This window comes from Pongo abelii, chromosome 3 (assembly GCF_028885655.2).
Source record: "Pongo abelii isolate AG06213 chromosome 3, NHGRI_mPonAbe1-v2.0_pri, whole genome shotgun sequence".
Taxonomy (NCBI): Eukaryota; Metazoa; Chordata; class Mammalia; order Primates; family Hominidae; genus Pongo; species Pongo abelii.
In genome coordinates this window covers 2,870,685-2,897,646 of record NC_071988.2, presented here as the reverse complement: position 1 = coordinate 2,897,646, position 26,962 = coordinate 2,870,685, and the positions used below count along the sequence as shown (strand labels likewise).

The 26,962-nt window shown below is 43.2% G+C and overlaps 1 protein-coding gene across 8 annotated transcripts in view; it reads right to left on the bottom strand.

The window, feature by feature from the left end:
• Nucleotides 1-21,780, bottom strand: part of ADD1 (adducin 1) — an 86,241-nt gene extending 64,461 nt beyond the window's left edge. For 7 of the 8 annotated variants that reach the window (XM_054553276.2, XM_054553273.2, XM_009239747.4 and 4 more), the window contains exon 1: nucleotides 21,593-21,780. The gene's annotated coding sequence lies outside the window, so the exon portion shown is untranslated. 8 annotated transcript variants of the gene reach the window in all.
• Between the last annotated feature and the right edge of the window lie 5,182 nt (nucleotides 21,781-26,962).

Here is a 26,962-nt window from a genome sequence, read left to right as displayed (position 1 = left end):
TGAATTTCACTCTGTGAGGGTGGTTTGCTAAGTAAGGTTTGAGTTGGATTTTATTTTTCTGGAGCGGGGGGAAGGTGGGGAAGTTTGGCAGGATTGTAGATAAGGGAGATTAAAATACTGATCACAAAAAACAAAGGGCAGTTTTGACAGAATTTAATAATCAACAACTAAAAGTTTCTAGTTGTGAAGCAGTTGTTTTATCTGAAAGACAAATGATAAAAGAAAGCTTTGAAAATTATAGCAAGGGCTCATAAACTGAGAACACCACAATGGGTAAGTATACTGAGAAAAACGTATTTATTCTGTACACGCAAAGGCTGAGACATGAGATACTTCATTAACTCTGAAACGTCTGAGAATGGTGCCAGGTTTTCCTTTTTAGAGCTAGGCAGGAAGCATTTAAAAATCACAAAAATAAGCCTAAGAATACTTGCCAAAAGTATGTTCATTGAAAATTAATTATGTCAGCTGATGGAGACTTGAAAGTCTTTATGCTATCAAGTAATTATGAGTACACAAAATTTTAGATGGTCTAGTCTTCGCAAAAACAAGGAAATACTGTCAGGCAGGAAAAAAAAACAAGACAGGCAGGAAAAAAAAAAAACAAGAGAAAACAGTGTATGTATGGTATCTTTTGTTGGGGGAAGGAAGAGAACAAGAAAAATATTCACATTTGCTTGTATTTGCATAAAGAAATGCAGGAAGAATATACAAGAAACTTACAATGGTGATTTACTTGTAAGGAGGAACAGGGAGCTGGGTGGATGGGGACAGAGATGACCAGGAGATCCTTTATTTGTTCATAGATATATACACACACACACATTTTTTTAAAGATTAATTTATAAAAGATAAATTTACGAAATAGTAAAATTTGAAAAATAAAACAAGTGAGGCACAATGGGGCCCAGGAGTTCAAGTCCAGCCAGGCAACAAAGCAAGACTCCATCTCTTAAAAAACCAAAAACTCAAACCATTAAGAACGTGAATAAAATAATAAGCATCACTGAGAGCAATAAGCCCCCCTTTCCTGCTGACATCAGCGCCCCCCACCTCCTGGAGAGGAGACTCCAGAGGGAGCCAGGGACCCTGACAAGAAAGGGGAAGGAAGTGTAAACACCTAAGAGTGCTTATAAGCATAGGGCCACCTGGCAGAAGGGCACACAGGGCAGTACTCCAAAAATCTCCTGAGCTTGGCATCTCAGATACATTCGAATAAATAAAATAATAAGCATCACTGTGGGTATAAAATGAACAGAGGACACTGTTGGGACATTGTATTTTCAGCAGCATAATGATACAAAACATTTGTTTAAAGTTTTGTATTTTACAATAGAAATTCTGGTTTTTGTTTTTTTTTTTTTTTGAGGCAGAGTCTCGCTCTGTCACCCAGGGTGGAGCAATGGCACGCACGATCTCCGCTCACTGCAACCTCCGCCTCCCAGGTTCAAGGAATTCTCCTGCCTCAGCCTCCCGAATAGCTGGGACTACGGGCACACGCCGCCACACCCAGCTAATTTTTTGTATTTTAGTAGAGATGGGGTTTCACCGTGTTGCCCAGGCTGTTCTCGAACTCCTGAACTCAGGCAATCTGCCCACCTCGGCCTCCCAAAGTGCTAGGATTAAAGGCGTGAGCCACCGTGCCTGGCCATAAATTCTGTTATTTAAGTGTTTTAACAGGATAGCCTTATCCTGATCTCACAGGTCATAAAATGTAGGTCCTCGGAGATTGTGTCTTACCCTAAGGTAGAGACAGTAAGTTAACCAAACTCTCTAGTTGACAATGTATAGGGGTTATGTGCCCCACATGGTCTCCACTCCAAAATGATTCTGTTCATATCAGAATAGAATCTTCTCTTTCTTATCTTTTCTCTGGGACTCAGTTTTCCCATCTATAAACAGGGTATAGTAGCCAGGCACAGTGGCTCATGCCTGTACTCACAGCTACTTGGGAGGCTGAGGCAGGAGGATCGCTTCAGCCCAGGAGTTTGAGACCAGCCTGGGCAACACAGTGAGACCCTATCTCTTAGGAAAAAAAAAAAAAAAAAAACAAGGTGTAGTAATGGCAACCATGAGTGATATAGTAAAATCAAAAATGCTGTCTGGAAAGCATTCAGAATGTTTGGCAGATAGCAGACACTCACTGTAGGGTGGCTAAGATTACTGGACAAACCTAAGAACCAAGTATCCTGGCTTCCAAGCCTATCAACTTTCCACAGCACCAAATTGCTTCTTGCAATGATTTTTACTGTCAGTGACAACTGAAAATTTCTGATCCCTGTCATAACAACACTTGGTCTCCAAAATATATTAAATACTGTTTCTCATATATATAATTTGCTTCTAATTATTACCACTTTTCTATATTAACATTCAAATAATTTCTGAAGTCTCTAAGAATTCCAAGTAAAGCCTGGTACAGTGGCTCACAACTGTAATCCCAGCACCTTGGGAGGCAGCGGTGGGCAGATCGCTTCAGCCCAGAGTTTGAGACTAGCCTGGGCAATATGGCAGAACCCTAGCTCTACAAAAAAAAAAAAAAAAAAAAAAAAAAATTTAAAATTAGCTGGGTGTGGTGGCATGCACCTGTAGTCCCAGTTACTCAGGAGTCTGAGGTGAGAGGATCACTTGAGCCCAGTAGAGGCTGTAGTGGGCCATGATCATCCCACTGCACTCTAGCCTGGGTGACACAGTGAAGCTCTGTCTCAAAAAAATTCAGTAGCCATGACAGTACTGAGGTAGAGGGGAGAAGCCACACTCTAGAAGTCTCTATAGTTGGGTCATGGAGAGAAGTGGCAGATCCCATGCAACTTTTCAAATGCAACTGGAGCAGAGTCAAAGGATGACAATCATTTTCATGGAGTCAGCACTCAGTCACCAAATATCTACCAAGCACTAACTGTGAGGCTGCTATAGACCAGGCATTGCTCAGCAATCCAGATTCTCGGGGGACATCAATGAACAAAACAAAGATTTCTTACATTCCTGCAGGGAAGCCAGGCAGTAAACATCCTAAATAAGTAAATCACACAGTCTGTTAGAAGGCGACAAGTGCTATGGGTAGGGAACTGGGAGTCCAGGGGGTGGGGTGGTGAGTCACATCATTAAGTAGGAAGAGCAGAGGAAAGCTCCCAGAGAAGGGGACAGCTGAGGAAGGACTCACAGACAAACAGGTGGTGAGAGCACTAGGCCAGGTGGCCATATATCCAGAAAGGCATTCCAGGCAGAGAGAAAGCTAGAGCCAAAACCCCAGGTAAGAATTGGCTTTTGTTTGGGAATGGGAGAGGGGAATAAGGCTGTCTGTTTATCATCTCCTTTCTTTAAGCATTGAGATAGTTCAGTTACATTTTGGTTAATAAGCAAAGATAAAAAGAGGCTAAGAAAAGAGCATCCTGTTTAATTTTAAATAGAAAACTAATGTCAGGGGTAGGATTTGAATCCACAGCTCCTAAAACCCTGGTTTGAACCTCTGAGACCCACTCAGTGAAGCTGGTTTCAATTCCTTCTGACGGCATTCACTTTACCAGCTCTCAGCAGCATCTGGCACAGCTGCTCCCACTTTCAGGAATCACTGTCCTCTTCCAGTTTTCAGACATCAGTTTCCGGTTTTCCTCCTACCTCTCCAGCTACTGTTGTGAGTCTCCCTTGCTGTTCTACCTCTTCTATCCAACTTCTACCTGCTGGGGTGCCCCAGTACCCTGAGCTGCTTCTCTTCCCTAGCTATACCATTGCCTTAAGCCAGGGGTGTCCAATCTTTTGGCTTCCCTGGGCCACAATGGAAGAAGAATTGTCTCGAGCCACACATAAAATACACTAACGATAGCTGATGAACTTAAATCTCATAATGTTTTAAGAAAGTTTACGAATTTGTGTTAGGCTGCATTCAAAGCTGTCCTGGGCCACATGTGGGCAACAGGTTGGACAAGTTTGCCTTAAAGGATCACACTGATCCAGGCCCATCCTTGGCTCTAAATACCACCTCCACCAGTGGTTCCCAGCCTTCGTCATACATTAGAGCCACCTAGATAGATTTAAAACAAACCATGGCTAGACCCAAACCCACACCCACAGAATCTGAATCTCTAGGAATGGAGCTTGGGCATGAGCATTTTTAAAGGTGAGTCAAATGTGCACTCAGAGTTGAGAACCACTGATTTATATACACTAATGGACCCCAAATTTTTATCTCTAGCCCTAAACTCTTCCCTGAGTCCAAACTTGTATGTCCAAATGCCAACAAAACATCTCTTTGAATATTTAAAATCTACTCGAACCTAACTTATTCAAAATAAGACTCTTAATCTCGTCTTGTCTCTCTGCATCTAAACTCATAAACTCTTAATAATTCATTCTCCATAAAGGTATTAATATATTTAAATGTTGCACCCTACTTATTTTGGTAGTGGTAGCTCATGCCTGTAATCCCAGCACTTTGGGAGGCCAAGGACCACTTGGGGCCAAGAGTTCAATGGCTTCCCACAGTCCCTAGAATAAAATCTGCACTCTTGACCCCAATATGCAGGGGCCTTCCCAGTTTGGCCCCCAGCCCCCACGCTCCCTTGCTCACCATTTCCCAGACACACTAGTCTCCCTTCTGTCCTCAAACACCCCCAGCCCCTTCCTGCCTCAGAGTCTTTGTACTTGCTGTCCTCTCTGCCTAGAACAAAGAATTTATTCCAGCTACTTTGAATGCCTTAGTCCTTATCAGTTAGGCTGCAGGTCAAATTTCAACTCTAAATTTTGAAGTTTGCTTCCCTGCCCACCCTATTTAGAACAGTCCCCACTCCCAGCTCTCTCAAATCACCCTGGACTTTTTGTGTTTTCTTACCCTTCAAAGTACTTATCATCACTATCAGGGCACAGACTCTGGAGCCAGACTGCTTGAGTTCAAACTCCAGCTCAGCCACTTACTGACTGTAACTTTGGCAAGATTTCTTAACTTCTCTGGTGGAAGTTTCCACACTTGAAATATGAGTTTAACAACAGGTTAATGCACGTAAAATGCTTAGAATAAGTGCCTGACAAATAGGAAGTACTTAAGTGTTAACTCTTAGTATTACTGTCAGAAATAAACTATCTCCCCTAGTATAATAAAACTCCCAAGAGGACAAGAAACTTGTCTGTCTCATTCACTACTGTATTCACAGAGCTGTCACGTAATAGTCTCTCAATTAATACATATTGAAGAACAAATACATTTCCAGATCTAACATTTTGGACTAACAATGCTAATCTAAGTTTTGTTTCTAGAGGCATATGACTAAGAAAAACCTTTGCTTTGCTTCATTCAGTCACAACTGACATCTGACTGAAGAGACCCTTGGAGTACAGCAGCAAACTAAAACACTCCAAATTTCACTCACAAGTCCGCCACTCACAAGGAAATTCCAGACTGCAAATGGACAATCTGCATATCAAATTGGGTTTTGTATCTCTGAATTAAGAAGGTCTTATGTTTCCAAAATTACGTCAATTCCCAAAGTTGATAAAGCAAACGTAGCTAGTACGTTCGCCTCTAGATGGCTAGATTTGGAGACTAAAGCTCACACAAACAACTCCCAGAGGTAGGACAATAAGAAAAGAAGAAAAGGAGATTTCTAGACCTCAGGGAAGTTATAACTAAGTGAGAATGGTACCTGCTCACTTTATGAAACCCCATAAAGACTGCAGGAAGACTCAGCTAAGTCAGGAAGCACAGGTTGACCGGACACATCAGTATAGAAAACTCTACGTTTTATAAAGAAGGAAAAAACCAACACTCTATAATCTAATTAAACACGTAAGGAGGGATTAACAGTACTAACTTGAGAATGTTTCTCCTGAAAAAAAAAAATGGAGCAATATCAGGGGAACCATTTAATAATTATAAAACAGGAAGATGAAAAAGTATGTCATTATAAAGTGATCTTATGAATAACGCAGCTGCTGAATGAAATGGCGGCAAACAATGTGTCTAAAGTGGTAACTGCTTGAAGGGTAAGCCTGACACTGGAAAGGAAAACTTACAGTAAAGAAAACCTCCAAAATGGGTGAGGATTAAATAAAAAGTTTCACTTCCTTTTGGCTTACATACTCTGAAAAGGAAGCAGAGGCTATCACTAAAATTTCTCTGTTTTGGTAGATGGGAAATGTCTGTTTTGTTTTTGCTTTTTTGAGACAGGGTCTCACTGTTGCCGAGGCTGGAGTGTAGAAATGTCTACTTTATTTGGCATTTCTCTCAGTATGTGAGCATGAATTTTTTTATATGCTTATTTACATTTAAAATTTCCCATGGCCTATTATTTCCTTTGTATACATGTCTGTTGAGATCTTGATGTATTTATTTCTACACATCCGGAAAAAATAGTACAGGTATTGACCCTTTTATCATATTTGTCATTCTCAGACTATTATCTTCTATAATTTTATTTTTCAATAAGAAAATATTTTAACATTTTGCATATTTAGGTCGACAAACCTTTTCCTTTGTGATTTCTTCTGGTTTTAAAAAGAAAGTTATCATTCCTTCCCAGGCACACATCTAATAAAATGTTCCAAGAAAATGTTAAGGCATTATCTCTGATAAACATTTTATTTTGCTTTTTCTCCACAGTGCCTCTATAATTTTAAACATTTCTTTTTAATCCACCTGGGATTTGTTTTGATGAATGATATGTTTTCCAGCTATCACATCATCAACAATCCCTTCTCCCCACAGACAAAGAGGCGCAGGGCCCAATGATGCAGGTTTTGACTTTGTACCAGCAACGCCCTATGATCACTTCATAGGCTTATTGTCTTCTGTACTTCAGTTTCCACATTTGTAATAAAATACACTCGGTGATATGTTCCCAGGTTGTTGGGGCAATTAGAAATAATAAATGTAAAATGTCTAGCACAATGTCTGCCACATAGACGTCCCATATTAGTAAATATGTTTATTATTCATTGTTTGTTGAGCCATGGTCTCACTACGTGGCCAAGGCTGGTCTCAAACTCCTGGCTTCAAGTGATCCTCTGACCTCAGCTTCCCAAACTGCTAGGAATACAGGCGTGAGCCACTGCCTGGCCTTGGGTGTGGTTTTGAAAATGACTCTGAGTGAAGCAACTAAAGATAAGCCAACCATCTGTTTAACTGAACAAATGTGAGTGAACTTTAATGCACCCTATCCTGTTTATATTTCCAAAATCTGTCTGGTATCACTAGTGCAGAAAAGAATCTGGTTTGGGTGTTTATCAAAATTCCACTAGCCTTGCAATGCTGATTAATAAATGTGCTCAATTCCTATCTATGGCTTATACTCTAAGGCCAGATAACCCGGGTTCTGATCCCAGTTCACTAAAGTGCGTAACCTTAGGCACATTTCTTCATCTCTCTCTATTTCAGTTCCTTCATCTGTAAAATGAGAATCATTATCTACTTCCTTGGTTTAAGATTAAACGAGTTAACTTATGTCAAGTGTTTAGCACAAGGTACATAGTAAACAGTAAGTGGTAGCCATCACTATTATTATTAGGAGTAGCAGCAATAGCATCATCTTTAAAGACTGACTGAATCTCTTTAAAAAGGACATCAGAAGAACATTCTGTAATGGACTCTAATTAACTGTCTTTCTTGGTATTTGCAGGGGGACACATATCTCCACCACATAGTAGAGTTCCCTCTTAGAGGCTGTTATCACTGCTTCGTATGGTCATTTTTTTAATCCAACTGCCAGACTGCAAGCTTACTGAAGGCAAGAGCTATTACAATGCTCTACTTTCAATATTCCTAACACAATGCTCTGAATGCAGTAGATCTTAAATAAATGCTTATTAAATTACTATAATAAAAAAAAGCAATGAGACAGAACGTTAGAAGCATGTATTTTCTGCCCCAGAAGGAACTTTAGAAGTCATTTTACAGATGCTAAAATAGAGTTCCAGAACAAAGTAATGATTTTACCAAAGTCTCGTATGCTGGCCATACTGGAGTCAGTTCCCCTGTATCATGGAAAACACAACAACACACCTCACTCACTCCCTGGGCTGTCAAACCGTGCACTTTGGAACCAACCTTACACTGAATACACCTTTTGTACATTTTAAACTAGTGCCCAATCACTATTTCCATTTGGAGACCTCAACTAAGGCAAATACTTGAAAATCCCTACCACTCAGATTTTCTTTTTGAGACAGGGTCTCGCTCTGTCACCCAGGCTAGAATGCAGTGGCACAATCTCAGCTCACTGCAACGTCTGCCTCCTGGGCTCAAGTGATCCTCCCACCTCAGCCTCCTGAGTAGCTGAGACCACAAGTGCACCCCATCACGTCCGGCTAATTTTTGTATTTTATGTAAAGACAGGGTTTCGATTTGCCCACACTGGTCTCAAACTCCTGGGCTCAAGCGATCCTCTAACTTCAGCCTCTTGAGTAGGTGGGACTCTGAGACTACAGGAGCACCACCATGCCTGCTAATTTTTAGAATAAAAAAAATTTAAATTGAATTTTTAGGTCAAAAAATGAATAACAGCTTAGATACAAAGAGGAATTTGTGAATTAAAACATAGCTTTGAAAAAATTACCCTGGCCAGGTGCGGTGGCTCACGTCTGTAATCTCAGCACGCTGGGAGGCTGAGACAGGCGGATCATGAGGTCAGGAGTTCGAGACCAGCCTGGCTAACACGGTGAAAGCCTGTCTCTACTAAAAATACAAAAAATTAGCCGGGCGTGGTGGCATGCGCCTGTAGTCCCAGCTACTCAGGAGGCTGAGGCAGGAGAATTGCTTGAACCTGGGAGGTGGAGGTTGCAGTGAGCTGAGATCCCGCCACTGCACTCCAGCCTGGGCGACAAAGTGAGACTCCATCTCAAAAAAAATAAAAAATTACAGAATAAGAAAGTTGGCTGGGTGTGGTGGGTCACATCTGTAATTCCAGCACTTTGGGAGGCTGAGGTGGGCAGATCACCTGAGGTCAGGAGTTTGAGACCAGCCTGGCCGACATGGTGAAACCCCGTCTCTATTAAAAATACAAAAATTAGCCAGATGTGGTGGTGCACACCTGTAGTCCCAGCTACTTGGAGGCTGAGACAAGAGAATCACTTGAACCCAGGAGGTGGAGGTTGCAGTGAGTGGAGTTCATGCCACAGCACTCCAGCCTGGGCAACAGAGCAAGACCCTATCTCAGGGAAAAAAAAAAAAAAAACTCTAGTAACCATTTATTTGAGTTACATGCAGAAATAATAAATAGAGAAGAGTAAATATTCCAAGAGAAAATGGTTGACAACTTCCCAGAGCTGAAAGACATGAATCTACAAAAACCAAGCAAAATAAATAAAGATAAATCCATACCTTACACACATTGTAATGAATATGCAGAATAGCCAACGCTAAAATAAAGAAAAGAAAATTCTAATAGAAGCCAGAAGAAAAAAAGACAGACCACCTACAAGGGAATAACAAACTGACTACTGACAAACTTGCCAACAGAAACAACAAAAGTAGGATAACTCCAAAATGCTGAAAAGAAATAACTGTCAATCTGGATTTCTATATCAAGCAAAATTATCTTTCAAGAACTTAGGTGAAGGTTGGGAGTGGTGGCTCATGCCTGTAATCCTAGCACTTTGGAAGGCTGAGGTGGGGGGATACTTGAGCCCAGGAATTCAAGACCAGCCTGGGCAACATAATAGTGAGACTCGTCTCTATTTTTTTTTTTTTAAAAGAGAACTTGTGTGAAATAATTTCCGAGTAGCTGGGACTACAGGCATGCACCACCATGCCCAATGGTGGCTCACACCTGTAATCCTAACACTCCGGGAGACTGAGGCAGGCAGATCTCGAGTCCCAGAGTTCGAGACTAGCCTACGCAACATGGCAAAACCCTGTTTCAACAAAAAAATACAAAAAGTAGCTGGGCATGATGGCATGTGCCTGTAGTCCCAGCTACTTGGGGGCTGAGGTGGGAGAATCACTAGAGCCCAGGAGGTCAAGGCTGCAGTGAGCTGTGATCGCGCCACTGCACTCCAGCCTGGGTGACAGAGTGAGAACCTGTCTCAAAAAAAAGAAAAGAAAAAAACTTGTGCACTCCAGTCTGAGTGTCAGAGCAAGATTGTGTCTCTTTAAAAAAAAAAAAAGTCTGGACTAAAACACTGAACAACAGCAGCATGTAACTTGAAAGTTGAATAATTGGAATTAAAGAACTTTCATGCCTTTGCGGTATCTAGGAGGGTGACAGAATATTAGTTTTAGACTTCATTAAATATGCATAGCAAAATTTCAAGGGCAATCACTAAAAGAATATTAAGAGTATGTCATTTCCAAACCAAAAGATGGAAGAATATAAAGAAAAACAAACAACTCCCAGTTGTTCAAAAAGGCAAGCATGGGGAGAAAAGACAGAACACAAAACCTAAGATGATAAAGAAAGTACAAATTTATCTGAATCACGATAATATAAATGTACTAAATTATGCCAGTTAAAAGACAGAAATTATAGGTAACTTATAAGAGACACTCTTTTAGTAAGCTGAGTAACGGTCCCCAAGTTAACAGGTCCAAATAATGCCTGGAACCTGTAAATATTACTTTATATGGCAAAGACTACAGATATAATTAAGTATTTTGGGATTGTGAGATTACCCTGGATTACCTGGGTGGGCCCTGAATGTAATTACCAGTATCCTTATAAAATTGAGGTGGGGGAGATTTAACCACAAGGAAGACAAGAAACCAATCTGACCTGGGTCATAAAGATTTGAGTGATGCAGCCACAGCCAAGGAATGTGGCAGCCATGAGAAGCTGGAAGAGGCGAGGAACAGATTCTCCCATACAACCTCCAGAGGAAGAATGCACAGCCCTAGCGACACCTTGATTTTGGTCCAGTGATATTGTTTTCAAACTTCTGGCCTCCAGAACTATGAGAGAATAATTTCTGTTGTTTTAAAGCACCACGTACGTGGTAACTTGTTACAGGAGCCACAAAAAACTAATATACCCATGAAACAGAACACAGACAGTCTGAAAATGAATGGACAAAAATACAAATACCAGGCAAACACCAAACAAAACAAAGCTGGAGTAACTATATTAATATCAGACAATGAAGACCGAGAAAATAAAAGCATTTATTCAGAATGGAAAAGGCCATAAACCTAAGTACAATTCAACAGGAAGATGAAAAGTATAAGGTTATACACACCTAATAAAATACTGTCAACATACATGAACCAAGAATTGCTAGAACTCACAGAGAAACTGACAAGTCTACCATAATGAGATTACCATAATAATCTACCACATTGCTCAAATCAGTAACAGTAAATAGGAAATATGAGCAATGCAAGCAACAAGTTAGATCATTAGAGATATACAGAACCTTGCACCTCCCTGCTTTCTCACACAAATTAAATACATATTCTTTCTTGCTTGCTTGCTTGCTTTCTTAAGATGGAGTCTCATTCTGTCGCCCAGGCTGGAATGCAGTGGCATGATCATGGCTCACTGCAGCCTCCGCCTCCTGGGTTCAAGCAATGCTCCTGCCTCAGCCTCCTGAATAGCTGGTATTACAGGCGTGTGCCACCACACCGGGCTAATTTTTTTGTATTTTTAGTACAGATGGGGTTTCACCATGTTGGCCAAGCTAGTCACAAACTCCTGATCTCAGGTGATCCGCCCACCTTGGCCTCCCAAAGTGCTGGGATCACAGGCATGAGCCACTGCACCCAGCCCATATTCTTTAGAATACAAGGAATATTTATAAACATTCATGTTTTATCTGGCAATAAAGAAAATCACAACAAATTCCAGGGAATCAGCAGCACACAAGCCATTTCTCTGGGTGCAAGGCAATTAAAACATAATAATGGCCAGGCGCGGTGGCTCACGCCTGTAATCCCAGCACTTTGGGAGGCCAAGGCAGGTGGATCACCTGAGATCAGGAGTTCAAGACCACCCTGGCCAACGTGGTGAAACCCTGTCTCTACTAAAAATACAAAAACCAGCCAGCGTGGTGGTGGGCACCTGTACTCCCAGCTACTTGGGAGGCTGAGGCAGGAGAATCGCTTGAACCTGGGAGGTGAAAGTTGCAGTGAGTCGACATTGCACCATTGCACTCCAGCCTGGGTGACAAGAACAAAACTCAGTCTGAAAGAAAAAAAAAACAACATAATAACAGAAGAGTTTCTTAAAACCATATATTTAGAAATTTAAAGGTACATTTTAAAATAATTTATGGGCCAAAAAAGAAATCATAATGAAAATTTAAATATACATTACTTAGTAACAAAAATATTACAGTTGGAAACTATTGGCTTCACTATAGAGATGCTTCTAGAGAGCTATATAGCCTTAAACACTTATATTAGAAAAAGACGCCGGTGGCTCACACCTGTAATCCCAGCACTTTGGGAGGCTGAGGTGGGCAGATCACCTGAGGTCAGATGTTTGAGACCAGCCTGGCCAACATGGTGAAACCCTTATCTCTACTAAAATTATAAAAATTAGCTGGGTGTGGTGGCGCCTATAATCCCAGGTACTGGGGAGGCTGAGGTGGGAGAATTGCTTGAACCTGGGAGACAGAGGTTGCAGGGAACCAAGATTGTGCCACTGCACTCCAGCCTGGGCAACACAGTGAGAACCTGTCTCAAAAAAAAAAAAGTAAGTGACCAACTTCTAAAAACTTACAAAAAGAACAGAGTAAACCCCAATCTAGCAACCTGTACATTCATTATGCTTTAAACACTGTTATGTAATTTGTATCCTTAAAACAACTCTGATGGTTAGATTACAGCTATTTCCACAGCTACAAATGTCCTGCTTAACTGAGTTTAAAAGCACCTTCAGGCCTGCCTGGGCAACATAGCAAGGCCTTGTCTCTACAAAAAAAAAAAATTTTTTTTAGTTAGCTGGGTGTGGTGGGGTGGGTTTGCAGGCCCAGCTGCTCAGGAAGCTGGGTGGGAGGACTGCCTGGGCCCACGAGGTCAAGGCTGCAGTGAGAGCCAAGATTGCACCGCTGCACTTCAGCCTGGGTGACAGAGCAAGACTCTGTCTCCAAAAAAAAAAAAAAAAAATTTTTCCTGCTTTACAAAACAATCAAACACCTAGTACGGAAAACAGAAGACACTGAATGCTGCAGACACCCTAGGTCAGTGACATTGCTGGTGATTCTGTTGTCAAAGCATGTGTGCTTCAGTCCCTGGAGACGTTGCTCAGAAAAAAACTGAAATGGAGTATCTGCGAAACCCCATCTCTACAAAAAAAAACACAAAAATCAGCCGGGTGTGGTGCTGTGCACCTGTAGTCCCAGCTACTCAGGAGGCTGGGGCACAAGAATCGCTTGAACCCGGGAGGCGGAGGTTGCAGTGAGCCAAGATAGCACCACTGTACTCCAGCCTGGGCGAAAGAGCAAGACTCTCTCTCAGAAAAAAAAAAAAAAAGAAGAAGAAAGAAAGAAAGAAAGAAAAGAGGCCGGGCACGGTGGCTCACGCCTGTAATCCCAGCACTTTGGGAGGCTGAGGCGGGCGGATCACCTGAGGTCAGGAGTTCGAGACCAGCCTCAACACGGGGAAACCCCGTCTCTACTAAAAATACAAAAATTACCCGGGTGTAGTGGTGCATGCCTGTAATCTCAGCTACTTGGGAGGCTGAGGTAGGAGAATTGCTTGAACCTGGGAGGCGGAGGTTGCGGTGAGCCGAGATCGAGCCATTGCGCTCCAGCCTAGGCAACAAGAGCGAAACGCCATCTCAAAAAAAAAAAAAAAAAAAGAAAAAGAACAAAAACTGAGTATCTGGATGGTGGGGGTCATCTATTTCCCCTAAAGACTGGTCAATTAACATCACATCCCTTCCTACTGAAGTAGACACTCAGACCAAAAGGGAGTTCATTCTATGAGACTAAAGACCATTCCTAACCTTCCTCCCTGCCTGAAGCCCTATATGACAGTAACTTGAATAACTTGATTAATGGTATCATCTGGCAACAAGGTTGGCCTTTTAAGAAAATCTTAGAAAGCATGGTTTAACCACAAAGTTCCTACTAAACTGCAAACACATGCAGCTGTATCAGACAAAAAAATACCTCTACATAGGCTTTATTTTGAGAGAGAGGGAGAGACAGAGAGACAAAAAAGAGCTACAGGGCTCTCTATTGCATCTTCTGTGTCTTTCCCTCTTAAGGCCTGCTCCTCCATCCTGTATGTTCTGGAAAAGAAGGAAAGAAAGCACACTGACAGAATCCTCACATACTGTAAGCATTGTAAGTTTGCTTACCACAGCCTCACACCTCCAGTTAGATATGACTGTTATTATTATTACTCCTATTTCTGCAGATGAGAAAAATTAGTTCAGAGAATTTCACCATTTTGATCCAGAGCCACACATTTTGAGTGGCAACATTTTTAAAAATTAGCCAGCTGTGGTGGCATGCACCAGTAGTTCTAGCTATTCCAGAGGCTGAGGTGGGGAGGATTACTTGAGCCCAGGAGTTCCAGGTTACAGTCAGCTATGATTATACCACTGTTCCCCAACCTGAACAATAGAGCAAGACTCTGTCTCTAAATGAAGTATACAGAGTTTTAGTGTATTCAGAGTTGTGTAACTAATCATCACAATCTAACGTTATAACATTTTCAATGTCCAAAAAGAAACCCCATACACATTAGCAGTCATTCCTCATTCCCACTCCACTCTCCCCAGCTGGAGCCCCAGTCAACCCCAAATCTACTTTCTGCCTGTATAGATTTGCCTACTGGGGGTCAGGTACAGTGGCTCACACCTGTAATCCCAGCACTTTGGGAGGCCAAGGCAGGTGGGTCACTTGAGGTCAGGAGTTCAAGACCAGCCTGGGCAACATGGTGAAACCCCATCTCTACTAAAAATATAAAAATTAGCCAGGCGTGGCTGGGGGCGGTGGCTCACGCCTGTAATCCCAGCACTTTGGGAGGCCGAGGCGGGCAGATCACAAGGTCAGGAGATCGAGACCATCCTGGCTAACACGGTGAAACCCCATCTCTACTAAAAATACAAAAAACTACCCGGGCATGGTGGCAGGCGCCTGTAGTCCCAGCTACTCAGGAGGCTAAGGCAGGAGAATGGCGTGAACCCGGGAGGCAGAGCTTGCAGTGAGCCGAGATCGCGCCACTGCACTCCAGCCTAGGTGACAGAGCAAGACACCGTCTCAGGAAAAAAAAAAAAAAAAAATTAGCCGGGCGTGGTGGCACACACCTGTTCCCAGCTACTCAGGAGGCTGAAGCAGGAGAATCGCTTGAACTTGGGAGGTGGAGGTTGCAGTGAGCCAAGATCGTGCCACTGCACTCCAGCCTGGGCAAGACAGTGAGATTCAGTCTCACAAAAAACAAAACAAAACAAAAAGATTTGCCTATTGGAGACATTTCACATAAGTAAAATCATGAGGCACGTGGTCTCTTGTGTCTGGCTTCTTTCACTTAGCATGTTTTCAGAGTTCATCCATGTTGTACCAGGTATGAGTGCTTCAATCCTTTTTATTGCCAAATACTATTCCATCATATGAACAGACCACATTTTGTTGATTCACTCATCAGCTGATGGACATCTGGGGTGTTTCGCTTTTTGTCTGTTAAACATAATGCTGCTCTGAACATTCACACACAAGCTTTTGTACGGACATATGTTTTCACTTGGCCTTTGCATTCTCAAAGTGTTTTCACAACATTCTCTCTTTCATGTACTACATGGCCACTTAATTTTCCAATGGAGAAAACTGAGGCTTGGGGCAGCTAAGTGACTTTCTCACCCACTCAACTACCCTCAGCAAACCATAGTAAACCCATAGTGAAAAGCCAGTGCTCCTTTCATAATACCACATTGCCTATGGTTATGGCTCTCTCTCCTCTGAAATAAATTTCAAGCGACAGTGTGCAGATGAGGGAAAACATTTTTTAGGTAAGGAACTCCCTAAATCATTCTCAATAAGTTAATCCACAAAGCAAATTTAAATTAAGCCCTTCAGAGTAAGAGAAGGAGAGAAGTGTTTGGGATGGGATATTCTAAAGGTCCCTCCCAAATGATGACTTTCTCCTCCCCATGCAAACAGCCAAAGCTGCTATTCCAGGCTGCAGAGGCACACATGTAGTTACATCTACTGCACCCCATTCCTGAGGGATGCCCTTTCCAGCAAAATTTGAGATATACCTGTGGGCTCTGTCCCCCAACATCAGCCCCAGATGCCAGACTCCCTGGGCCCAAGGCCTAGATGCAGAGCCCATCTGTTCTAATACAGATAACAGTATTTTGGAGGCATATATTGCTCAGATCAATTGTATGAACCCTCTTTCCCAACCTCATGAAGCACTGTCTAGCGTTATAATATTTCTGGTAATAAAGTTCAGAAAAAAATAATAATTATATTAATAATATAAGTCATTTGCTGACAGCTTAGTAGGTACCTTTTGGCATTTACTTCATTTAATCCTCACAATAACCATGTAAGATAGGGACTATTGTTACTTTAGTGTCCATACTTCATTATGTGGAGAAAATACACAGTTGGTAGGAGTATAAACTGATGTAACTTCTTAGGAGGATAATCTGGAAACATCTACGGAAAGTAAAAGTGTAATTACTCTTTGACATGGCAATCTCACTTCTGAGAATGTATCTATAGATACACTTCATAGGTGCCCAAAGATGGAAATGTAAGAATATTAACTGGGGCCAGGAGGGTAATTTGGAAATGTCTATGCAAATGAAAAGTGCAATTATTCTTTGACATAGCAATTTCATTTCTGAGAATGTATTTATAGATGTACCTCATAAGTGCCCAATATGGAAATGTAATATTAATTGGAGCACTGCTTCTAACAGTAAAAACCTGGAAACAGGTCAGGTGCAGTGACTCATGCCTGTTATCCTAGCATATTCAGAGGCTGAGGCAGGAGGATCACTTGAGACCAGGAATTCAAGACCAGCCTGAGCAACACAGCAAGACCCTATCTCAAACAAAAACAAAAAAAAAAATTTGCCAAGCCTGTTGGCATGAACCTGTACACTCTTAGCTACTTCAGAGTCAGAGGTGGGAGAATGGCTTAAGCCCAGGAGTTCAAGCCTGCAGCAAACTATGATCACATCACTGTACTCCCGCCTAGGTGACAGAGCAAGAGTCTGTCTCAAAAAAAAATTAATTAATTAAATAAATATATGCTCAACATGTTTAAGCTAACAGTTATCAAAAACAGTGTTACATGTCAGTTATAACAACTGTTTTAAAAGGTACTTCTAGAAAAATTAAGCTCAAAAGGCAAACTGTATTAAATGTGCTTCCCCTCATTCCTTTAAACTCAAGGTTCCTCAATGTAGAAAGGCCAGAATAAGCATTAACAATTAAATAACCCTGTTAAAGTTTAATATTATGCTATGTTAAGATTCCTATTTTTTTTTTTTTTTTTTTTTTTGAGACGGATTCTCACTCTGTCCCAGGCTGGAACGCAATGGCACGATCTCAACTCAATGTAACCTCCGCCTCCCGGGTTCAAGTGATTCTCCCGCCTCAGCCTCTTGAATAGTTGGGATTACAGGCATCCACCACCAAGCCTGACTAATTTTTGTATTTTTAGTAGAGACAGGGTTTCATCATGCTGGCCAGGCTGGTCTCGAACTCCTGATCTCAGGTGATCCACCTGCCTGGGCCTCCCAAAGTGCTGGGATTACAGGCGTGAGCCACCACACCCAGTCTTGCCTCCCACTCTATTCAAAGTCATCCCTTTGCTCACTGAGATACATGCATATCCGGTTGCCTCCTTTGGAAAGGCTTATCAGAAACTCAAAAGAATGCAACCATTTGTCTCTCACCTACTTGTGACCTGGAAGCTCCCTCCCTGCTTCAAGTTGTCCCCGCCTTTCTGGACCAATGTACTTCTTGCATATATTGATTGATGTCTTATGTCTCCTTAAAATGTATAAAACCAAGCTGTGCCCGACCACCCTGGGCACATGTCATCAGGACTTCTGGAGGCTATGTCACAGGTACACATTCTCAACCTTGGCAAAATAAACTTTCTAAGTTAACCGAGACCTGTCTCAAATTTTCGAGGTTCACGTGTTCATCTTGTTCTGAGACTGATTGTGTACAGTGTGAGCTGAAACAGTGAGCAAGTAGAACCAAAATGTTTGGCTTAGAAGAAAAGTAGATACAGGTATATAAAAATGAGAAGGTTGAGTAGAATCCTAGTCTTACTTCTTTTTTTTTTTTTTTTGAGACAGAGTTTCGCTCTTGTTGCCCAGAATGGAGTGCAATGGCACTGCAACCTCCGCCTACTAGGTTCAAGCGATTCTCCTGCCTCAGCCTCCCTAGTAGTGGGGATTACAGGCATGCACCACCATGCCCAGCTTTTTGTATTTTTAATAGAGATGGGGTTTCACTGTTGGCCAGGCTGGTCTCAAACTCCTGACCTCAGGCAATCCACCTGCCTCAGCCTCCCAAAGTGCCAAGATTGTGAGCGACCGCACCCAGCTTGTTTTTTGTTTTTGTTTTTGTTTTTTTGAGACGGCTCGCTCCGTGTCGCCCAGGCTAGAGTGCAATGGAGCGATCGATCTCCACTCACTGCAAGCTCCGCCTCCCAGGTTCACACCATTCTCCTGCCTCAGCCTCCCGAGTAGCTGGGACTACAGGCATCCCCCACCACGCCCAGTTAATTTTTTGCGTTTTTAGTAGAGATGGGGTTTCATCATGTTAGCCAGGATGGTCTCGATCTCCTGACCTCGTGATCCGCCCGCCTCGGCCTCCCAAAGTGCTGGGATTACAGGAGTGAGCTACCGAGCTCGGCTTTTTTTTTTTTTTTTTTTAAAGAGACAGAGTAGTGCAGTGAAGTGACCATGGCTCACTGCAGCCTCGACCTCCCAGGCTCACAGGTTCGTACCATCTTAGCCTCAGGAGGAGCTAAGATTACAGCCCACCCTAGCATGCCCAGCTACTACTACTGGCTACTTTTGAAGGATATTAGCGAACCAATTCATTATGTGAAACCTAGTAAATAATGGAGAAGAATTAAGCATTTATCCTCCCTTTTCTGTAAGAGATACCTCAAGATAACCAAATAGTGGAGGCATGAAAAATTCTCTTTATAAAAATATTCTATTTAATAAAGGAAGTTATAGAATTCAAATATCAATATATTCAATGCTTGCTGAAATGACTGTAGGCACTGACAATCAAGGGCTGCGAACAAAGACTACTAATCATTTCTGCCTACCTACCTACGAAGTTTGCTTGACAAAAATAAAGCTGAAGCTGGTCACACCTTCAGATCTAACCACCAGTTTTCAGTAAATTCTGTGAAACTACGCCACAGAGTAAAATTGAGATTGTGCATAACTCCACATGACAAACTACCAGGTTTCATCAATAAATAAATTACAAGAGAAAACTAAATATGGAGGGGAAACTATCAATTAAAATGAGTCACATTGTACAGATAGGATGTGGATCCAGATTGAAATTGTTAAGAAAAAAAAAATGAGAATTCTGAAAATTTTAACACTGGCTGGATATTTGAAAGTATTAAGGAATTATTCGTTTTCTGTGATAGTGGTACTCATGTTTACCTTTTGTTTAAGTCTTTAAGATATACATATTGAACTATTTAACGGTTAAAGGATATCTAGGACTGCGGGGATACGATGAAGCAAGATTGACTGTTGAAACTGGATGAGAAAAGGGGTTTATACTATTCTCTCTACATATGTGTATATGTTAGAGGTAAACATGGAAGGAAAGAAAGGAAGGGCAGTCAATCTAACTCTAAGTTTCAAGCAATAAGTAAATATTTTGTTATCTTTCAAAGCATTTCAGTATTTACTTTTCTCATTCAATTCAAAGACTATAAGAAAGAACTAAAAACTAATAATCATGTAAATAAAGTTTTTATGGCAAAATCAGTAACGCAAAACTGAACACCAAACAAAACCTTCTCAGTACATCAGATAACATCAAAAGAATTAAGGGTAAAAAATGACCAGCTTGTACGAAGTATATTTTAGAAGGAAAACTATCTCACAATTCGGGGACTGGCTAGAGTTTAGACTCACATCACTCAGCGACTCTCCGAAACTTTAAAACCTAAAGACACCACAAGTAGAAAACTAACAAATCATACCAGCTGTCCATACCATTGTAAACCACATCGAAACTATGAAAAGCAGTTTTGACTGCCCAAATCATCCACTTCCTTAAAAGACAACTTTACTATTCCAGTTTTCCCCATTGTCAAAATCAAAGGAGTATATTAAAATTTTAACGCAGGCCAGGCGCGGTGGGTCACGCCTGTAATCCCAGCACTTTTGGAGGCCGAGGCGGACGGATCACGAGGTCAAGAGATTGAGACCATCCTGGCCAACATGGTGAAATCCTGTCTCTACTAAAAATACAAAAATTAGCTGGGCGTGGTGGCGCGCGCCTATAGTCCCAGCTACTCGGGAGGCTGAGGCAGAAGAATCGCTTGAACCTGGGAGGCGGAGATTGCAGTGACTCAAGATCGCGCCACTGTACTCCAGCCTGGCGACAGAGCGAGACTCCGTCTCAAAAAAAAAGGTATCATCACTGGCCTTTGTCCATTCAAGACTCCAAAGTTTACAAACTCACTTTCATACAATTCACAGCCTCTGCCTGAAATGCCCTCCTCTCTCTGGTGCCTGTTGAACTCCTACTCATCCACTCCAAGCTTGTTTTCACTAGGCGCCTCTACTCATAGACACAGTCGACCTATCAGCATTCTATTTCCTATCCCCATTAAGATCTCAGTCAATTTTTCACACAAAAAATATTTCTTCAACTTACCAGTAATGCATACAGCTATCAGCTATGTTTTTGGTCTTTGGAGATATGACAATTGCTTTTTGTCTTTCTAGGCATAAATTATGCTCACACCAACAACAGTTTCAGGCGAACCAAAATATGTTTTTCAAGGTGGGTATGCATAAAGTGAATGCAAATTACCTCCCAACTATCTTGAGCCATTACAAGTGCAAAGATAAAAGTCATCGTAATAGGGAAAGGCCCTCTGACATCTCCCAAAAAACGAAAATAAAAGGTTAAGAAAAAAGAAAAGAGACGGAGGGCAAAGGTGACCAACAGCCCCATCGCTGATAAAGTTCCACGATTATCTCTTGAGCGTCGCGTCCGTCGGCAGATATGGCTTTTCTCTTTTGGCAGAAACCGTCGTTTTTAAATACGAGAGCCGACAGGCAGGACCCAGATGCGTCCGTACACAAACCTTGGAGCCACCAGCGCTGCGGACCGCGGAACCGGTCTCACAAGCAGGATGCTGACCAGCGCCCAGCCAGGGTCCTCCTCCTCCGCCCCCACCCCTGCAGCCCACCAGCCGGCCAGGAATGAGCGGCCCGGGAGAAGCCCAGTCCCCGGGGTCCTAGCCCGATGAAAGATCTGCGGCGCCCTCGCTCCCCGGCTCGGCCCAGGCCGAAGGCCCCGCGGGGACCCCTCCAAGACGCCCTCGGCGCCGCAGCGGCCTCCCCGCCCCCCGCGCTGCCAGGGCCGCTGCAGGCCCCGCGGCCCCCGCCCGCCGCAACCGCGGCCCAGTTCCCCGCGCCCCCGCCGCCGCCTCAGCCCGAACCGGGCCCCCGCCGCCCCCGCTAGCGAGCCTCACCTCAGAAGCGAATCGTGGGCAGCGCGCGGGATTCCGGGGTCCCAGTGCGGCCACCGCCCGTCGGCTCCGGCTCCGCCCCCGTCCCCTGGCCCGCAGCCGCGGCCCGCCCGGCCTCTCCGCCCCTCAGCCCCTCCGCTCGCCCCCACCGCCCGACCTGGGTGCGGCCTGCGGCGCTGCAGCCCAACAACGCGCCGTCCCATAGGCCAAGCCGCGCAGCACTGCCGAGCAACGTACCCTGCGATTGGCGAGACCCATGAGGGGCGGGTCCCCTACGGGCAGGGCGATTGGACTCGCCAGGCCCGCCTCGGGGCGACCCCGCCAGGGCCTGCGGAGGCGCAGGGTCCCGCGCGGAGTGCACCCCGGCCGGCAGCTTCGGGCGCCAGGTCATGGCTTCACGGTGGCTAGGTCGGCTGCGGCGAGCCCCTGCCGGGTCCGCTGGACACGGTTTCATTGTGATTGACCTCCGCCGGAGGGGCCGTCGGAGCCCGGGGACCCTGACCCCCGCCGCCCTCCCAGCGTACTCCCCCCAGCAGACGGGCCCTGCCCCGCGTAGCCCCGCCTTGTGCGGTCCCCAGGCCGAGTTTTGAGGCCCGGGTGGGGTCAAGGCAGCAGGGCCTGTGGGCCCCGATAAGGCTCCACAGAGGACAACTGCCTGGCACCCGGGCCCGGCCTGCGGGTGCTGAAGGGACGAGCGAGCACCAGCCACCTCCGCACAACCAGGGAGTGAGCCTGCGGGGCTTTGGCAGGACCAGCCTCAGACCAGCACCTTCCCCAGACCAGCACCTTCTCGCACACTGTCCCTCCTGCTGGCGCATCTGACACCCAAAAAACCAGCGAGACAAATGGGCATGGCTGCTTGTCCTCTTGACACCCATAGAAAGCTAAGGTCCAGAGCTGGGCAGTGGCAGAAGAGTGTGGAATCCAGACCTCCCTGCTCAGCAGGAGCCTCTGTGACATTGCCCCAACAAGGGTCAGGGATACTGTCTGGATGGAAGCCAGCGACCATTTCTGTTGGACGTTGGCTTTTCCAAGACGATTTTTCTGTCAAGATCACAATTCTGTCTCATTCACTTCTGCTTCCCATAGTTAATCACTAGGGAAACGCAAATCAAAACCACTGTGGGATACCACTTAACATTCATTAGGATGGCAGTTGAAGAAGCGGGGAGTTGGGCGCAGTGGCTTCAGCCTAAAATCCCAGCACTTAGGGAGGCAGACAGGAGGATAGCCTGAGCCCAGGAGTTGGCAGACTTGACTGGACAACATAAGGAGACCCTGTTCTCTACAAAAACGAGAAGAAAAAAAAAAGTTTCAAGGGGGGAGAAGGAGGAGGAAGAAGAGGAAAAAAAAAGAAAAGTGTTGGCAAAGATGCGGAGAAATTGGAACTCTTTGTGCATTGCTGATGGGAATGTAAAATGGTGTCGCTGCTGTGGAACACCGTAGAGTGGTTCCTCAAAAAATTAAACATAATTACCACATAATCCAGCAATTCCACTTCTGGATATATATACCCAAAAGAAATGAAAACAGCTATTTGTACCATGTTCATAGCAGCATTATGCAGAGAAGGAAATTCTATTTATTGGGGTTTTGTGCCTTTTTTTTTTTTTTTGGAGTCAGGGTCTCACTCTGTCGCCCAGGCTGGAGTGCAGTGTTGCAACTATGGCTCACTGCAGCCTTGGCCTCCTAGGCTCAAGGGATCCTCCTGCCTCAGCCTCCCAAGTAGCTGGGACTACCAGCACGTGCCAACATGCCTGGCTAATTTTTGTTATTTTTTGTAGAGACAGGATCTCACTATGTTGCCAGGGCTGGTGTCAAACTCCTAGGCTCACGCAATCTTCCCAAATCCAAACTCAGCCTCCCAAAGTGCTGGGATTACAGGCATAAGCCCATAAACCACGATGCCTGGCCAAAAGGAAGGAAATTCTGACGCATGCTACAACACGGATGAACATTGAAGACATGCTATGTGAAATAACCCAATCACAAAAAGATAAATGTATGATTCCACTTGTATGAGGTGCCTAGAGTAGTCAAATTCAGAGAGACAGGAGGTAGAATGGTGGTTGCAAAGGGCTGGAGGAATGGGGATTTAGTGTTTAATGGCTACAGAGTTTAAGCTTGGGGTGATGAAAAAGTTCTGGAGATGGATGGTGGTGATGACTGAACAATAATATGAATATTCACAAAGCCACAGAACTGTACACTTTAAAATAATTACAATCATAAACTTTATAATATGAAAATTTTATAATAAAACAATTTTAAAGCTATTAAAATATTCCTTCCTTTTCCAACTACAAAAAAGAAAAAAGGTCCAGGCGCGGTGGCTCTTGCCTGTAATCCTAGCAATTTGGGAGGCCAAGGCGGGAGGATTGCCTGAGCTCAGGAGTTAAGAGATCAACATGGACAACATGGCAAAACACTGTCTCTACTAAAAATACAAGAAATTAGCCAGGTGTGGTGGCAGGCACCTGTAATTCCAGCTACTCAGGAGGCTGAGGCACAAGAATTGCTTGAGCCCAGGAGATGGAGTTTGCAATGAGCCAAGATGACACCACTGCACTCCAGCCTGGGTGACAGAGACAGACTGCCTCCAAAAAAAAAAAAAACAAAAACCAAAGAAATACTCGTCTTAGGTGAGAGTTTTAAAACATATTGAGTTAGAATTAGAGTTGTATATACAACAATAATATCAAGTAATTAGGGAGACCAATGAAAGTCACCTGAGGTCCTTATGTTGTCCAGGAGGAGGATAAAAGTATTTATTAGTTAACTCTAGACTTCAATAAGAATAGAGAGTGTTTAACTTTCTAACTAGGAGAAGGGGGAAAATGAAATGATTTGTTTTAAGTTGCTCAATCCCAAAGAAGGGGAAAAGGAGAGAAAAGAGAGGAAAAAAACACAAACACAAGTGAGACAATATGTAGCATAAAATAAGATGGTAGATTTAATTACATTAAATACACAATGGACAAAATGCTCCAGTTAAAAGACAAGGTGTTTTATATGCTATTAACAAACAAAACAACGAAATTAAAAATACACAATTTACAATAGACTAAAAGAAACATAAAATATTTACAAATCAAACTTAAGATGAGCAAGACCACAATGGACAAAGTTATAAAATCCTATTGGTAAACCTTAAAGAAGACCCAAATGGATAGAGAGGTAGACCATGTTCATGAATCAGAAAACTCAATATTGTAAAGATGTCAATTTTCCCAAAACTGATTGATAGCTATAATAAATTCCCAAACTATCAAGTGCATCATTGTTGTTGGAATTGACAAGCTGATTTTAAAACTTATATGGGAGAAAAACCTTACATGAAAATACAAAGAGCCAGAATAGTCAAGACACTCTCAAAGAACTTAAGAAGAAAAATAAGGTGGAAACGACTTACTTTATCAGATGTCAATACATAATTGATAATAATGAAGATAGCTTGATTATCAGCACAAGAATAGACAGACACAAGAATAGACAGACACAAGAATAGACAGAGGAAAGAATCCAACAACAGATCTACATATATGTGGACATATGACAGAGGTGGCGTTGCAGATTGGTGCAGAAAGTTAGATTATAAACAATGATAGGATAGGTGTGTAACCCTACGGAGAGAAAAAAATGAAAATGAATCCTTACCTCACACCATATGCAAAAAAACAAATCTGGGTGAATTAAAGGCCTAAATATGAAATTTAAATTTATAAGGATTTCAGAATATAATCTAAGAGACTATCTTCATGACCTTGGAGTGGAAATAATTTTAGTGGTGTTTTTTTTGTTGTTTGTTTGTTTTTGAGATAGGGTCTCACTGTGTCTCACAGGCTGAAGTGCAGTGGCACAACCACAGCTCACTGCAGCCTTGACCTTCTGGGCTCAAGCAATCCTCTCACCCCAGCCACCTGAGTAGCTGGGACTACAGGCACACACCACCATGTCCAGCTAATTTTTGTATTTTTTGTAAAGATGGTGTTTCGCTATGTTGCCCAGGTTGGTCTCAAACTCCTGAGCTCAAGTGATCCTCCTGCCTCTGCCCCCAAAGTGCTGGCATTACAGGTGTAAGCCACTGTACCCAGCCTGGAAAGAATTTCTTAAGTCACAAAAAGCACTAACCAAAATGAAAACACTGATCAATTCAACTGCATTAAAAATAAGAACTGGCAGGCACAGTGGCTCATGCCTGTACTCCCAGCACTTTGGGAGGTCAAGATGGGAGGCTCATTGAGTCCAGGAGTTTGAGACCAGCTGGGGCATAATAAGATCCTATCTCTAAAAAAAAAAAAAAATTATCTGGACATGGCAGTGTGCGACCGTACTTCCGGCTACTTGGGAGGCTGAGGCGGGAGGACTGTTTAAGCCCAGGAATTGAGGCTGCAATAAGCCATGATTGTGCCATAACACTCCAGCCTGGGTGACAGAGCAAGACCTTGTCTCAAAAAATCCCGAAAAACAAAAAAGGACACCATGAAGAGTCAAGCCAGAGTTAGAGAAGATATTTGCAATACACGTTATGGATAATATCAAGACTATATAAAGAATTATTAGATTAATAAGAAAAAATCTGGTAGCTTACACCTATAATCCCAACTTTGGGAGGCTGAGGCCAGCAGATTGCTTGAGCTCAGGAGTTTGAGAGCAGCCTGGGTAACATGATGAAACCCGTCTCTACTTAAAAATACAAAAAGTTAGCTGGGCTTGGTGGTGTGGGCCTGTGGTCCCAGCTACTTGGGAGGCTGAGGTGAGAGAATCACCTGAGCTTGACTCAAGGCTGCAGTGAGCTAAGATCGCACCACTGCACTCCAGCCGGGGCGACAGAGTGAGACCCTGTCTCAAAAAAAAAAAAAGAAGAAGAAGAAGAAAAGAAAAAGAAAAAACAACACGTTAAAAAATGGGCAAAAGATGATAGACACTTCACAAGAGACAAAATCAAAATGGTTAATAAAAACATAAAAATATGCTCAATCTCCTTAGTAATTAGCTAAATGCAAATTAAGGCCATAACTATACACCCCACCAGACTGGCAAAAGTGACATGTCTGACAAGGATGGGAAGGCAAGGGAATTCTGTTTTACTGCTGGTGGGCACGTAAACTAGAACAATATTTAGAAAGATCCTCATACCTTAGAACTCAGAAGTCAGACTCCTGAGTACAAACCCTAGAAAAATTTGTGCACCATTTGCAAAAAACACACGTGCATCAGAGACATGGACAAAACTGTTGCTAGCAGCAGTGTGTGTAATTACCCCAAACTAGAAACAAACCAACTGTCCATCTACAGCAGGCATGTCCAATCTTTTGGCTTCCATGGACCATACTGGAAGAACTGTCTTGGGTCACGCATAAAATACACTAC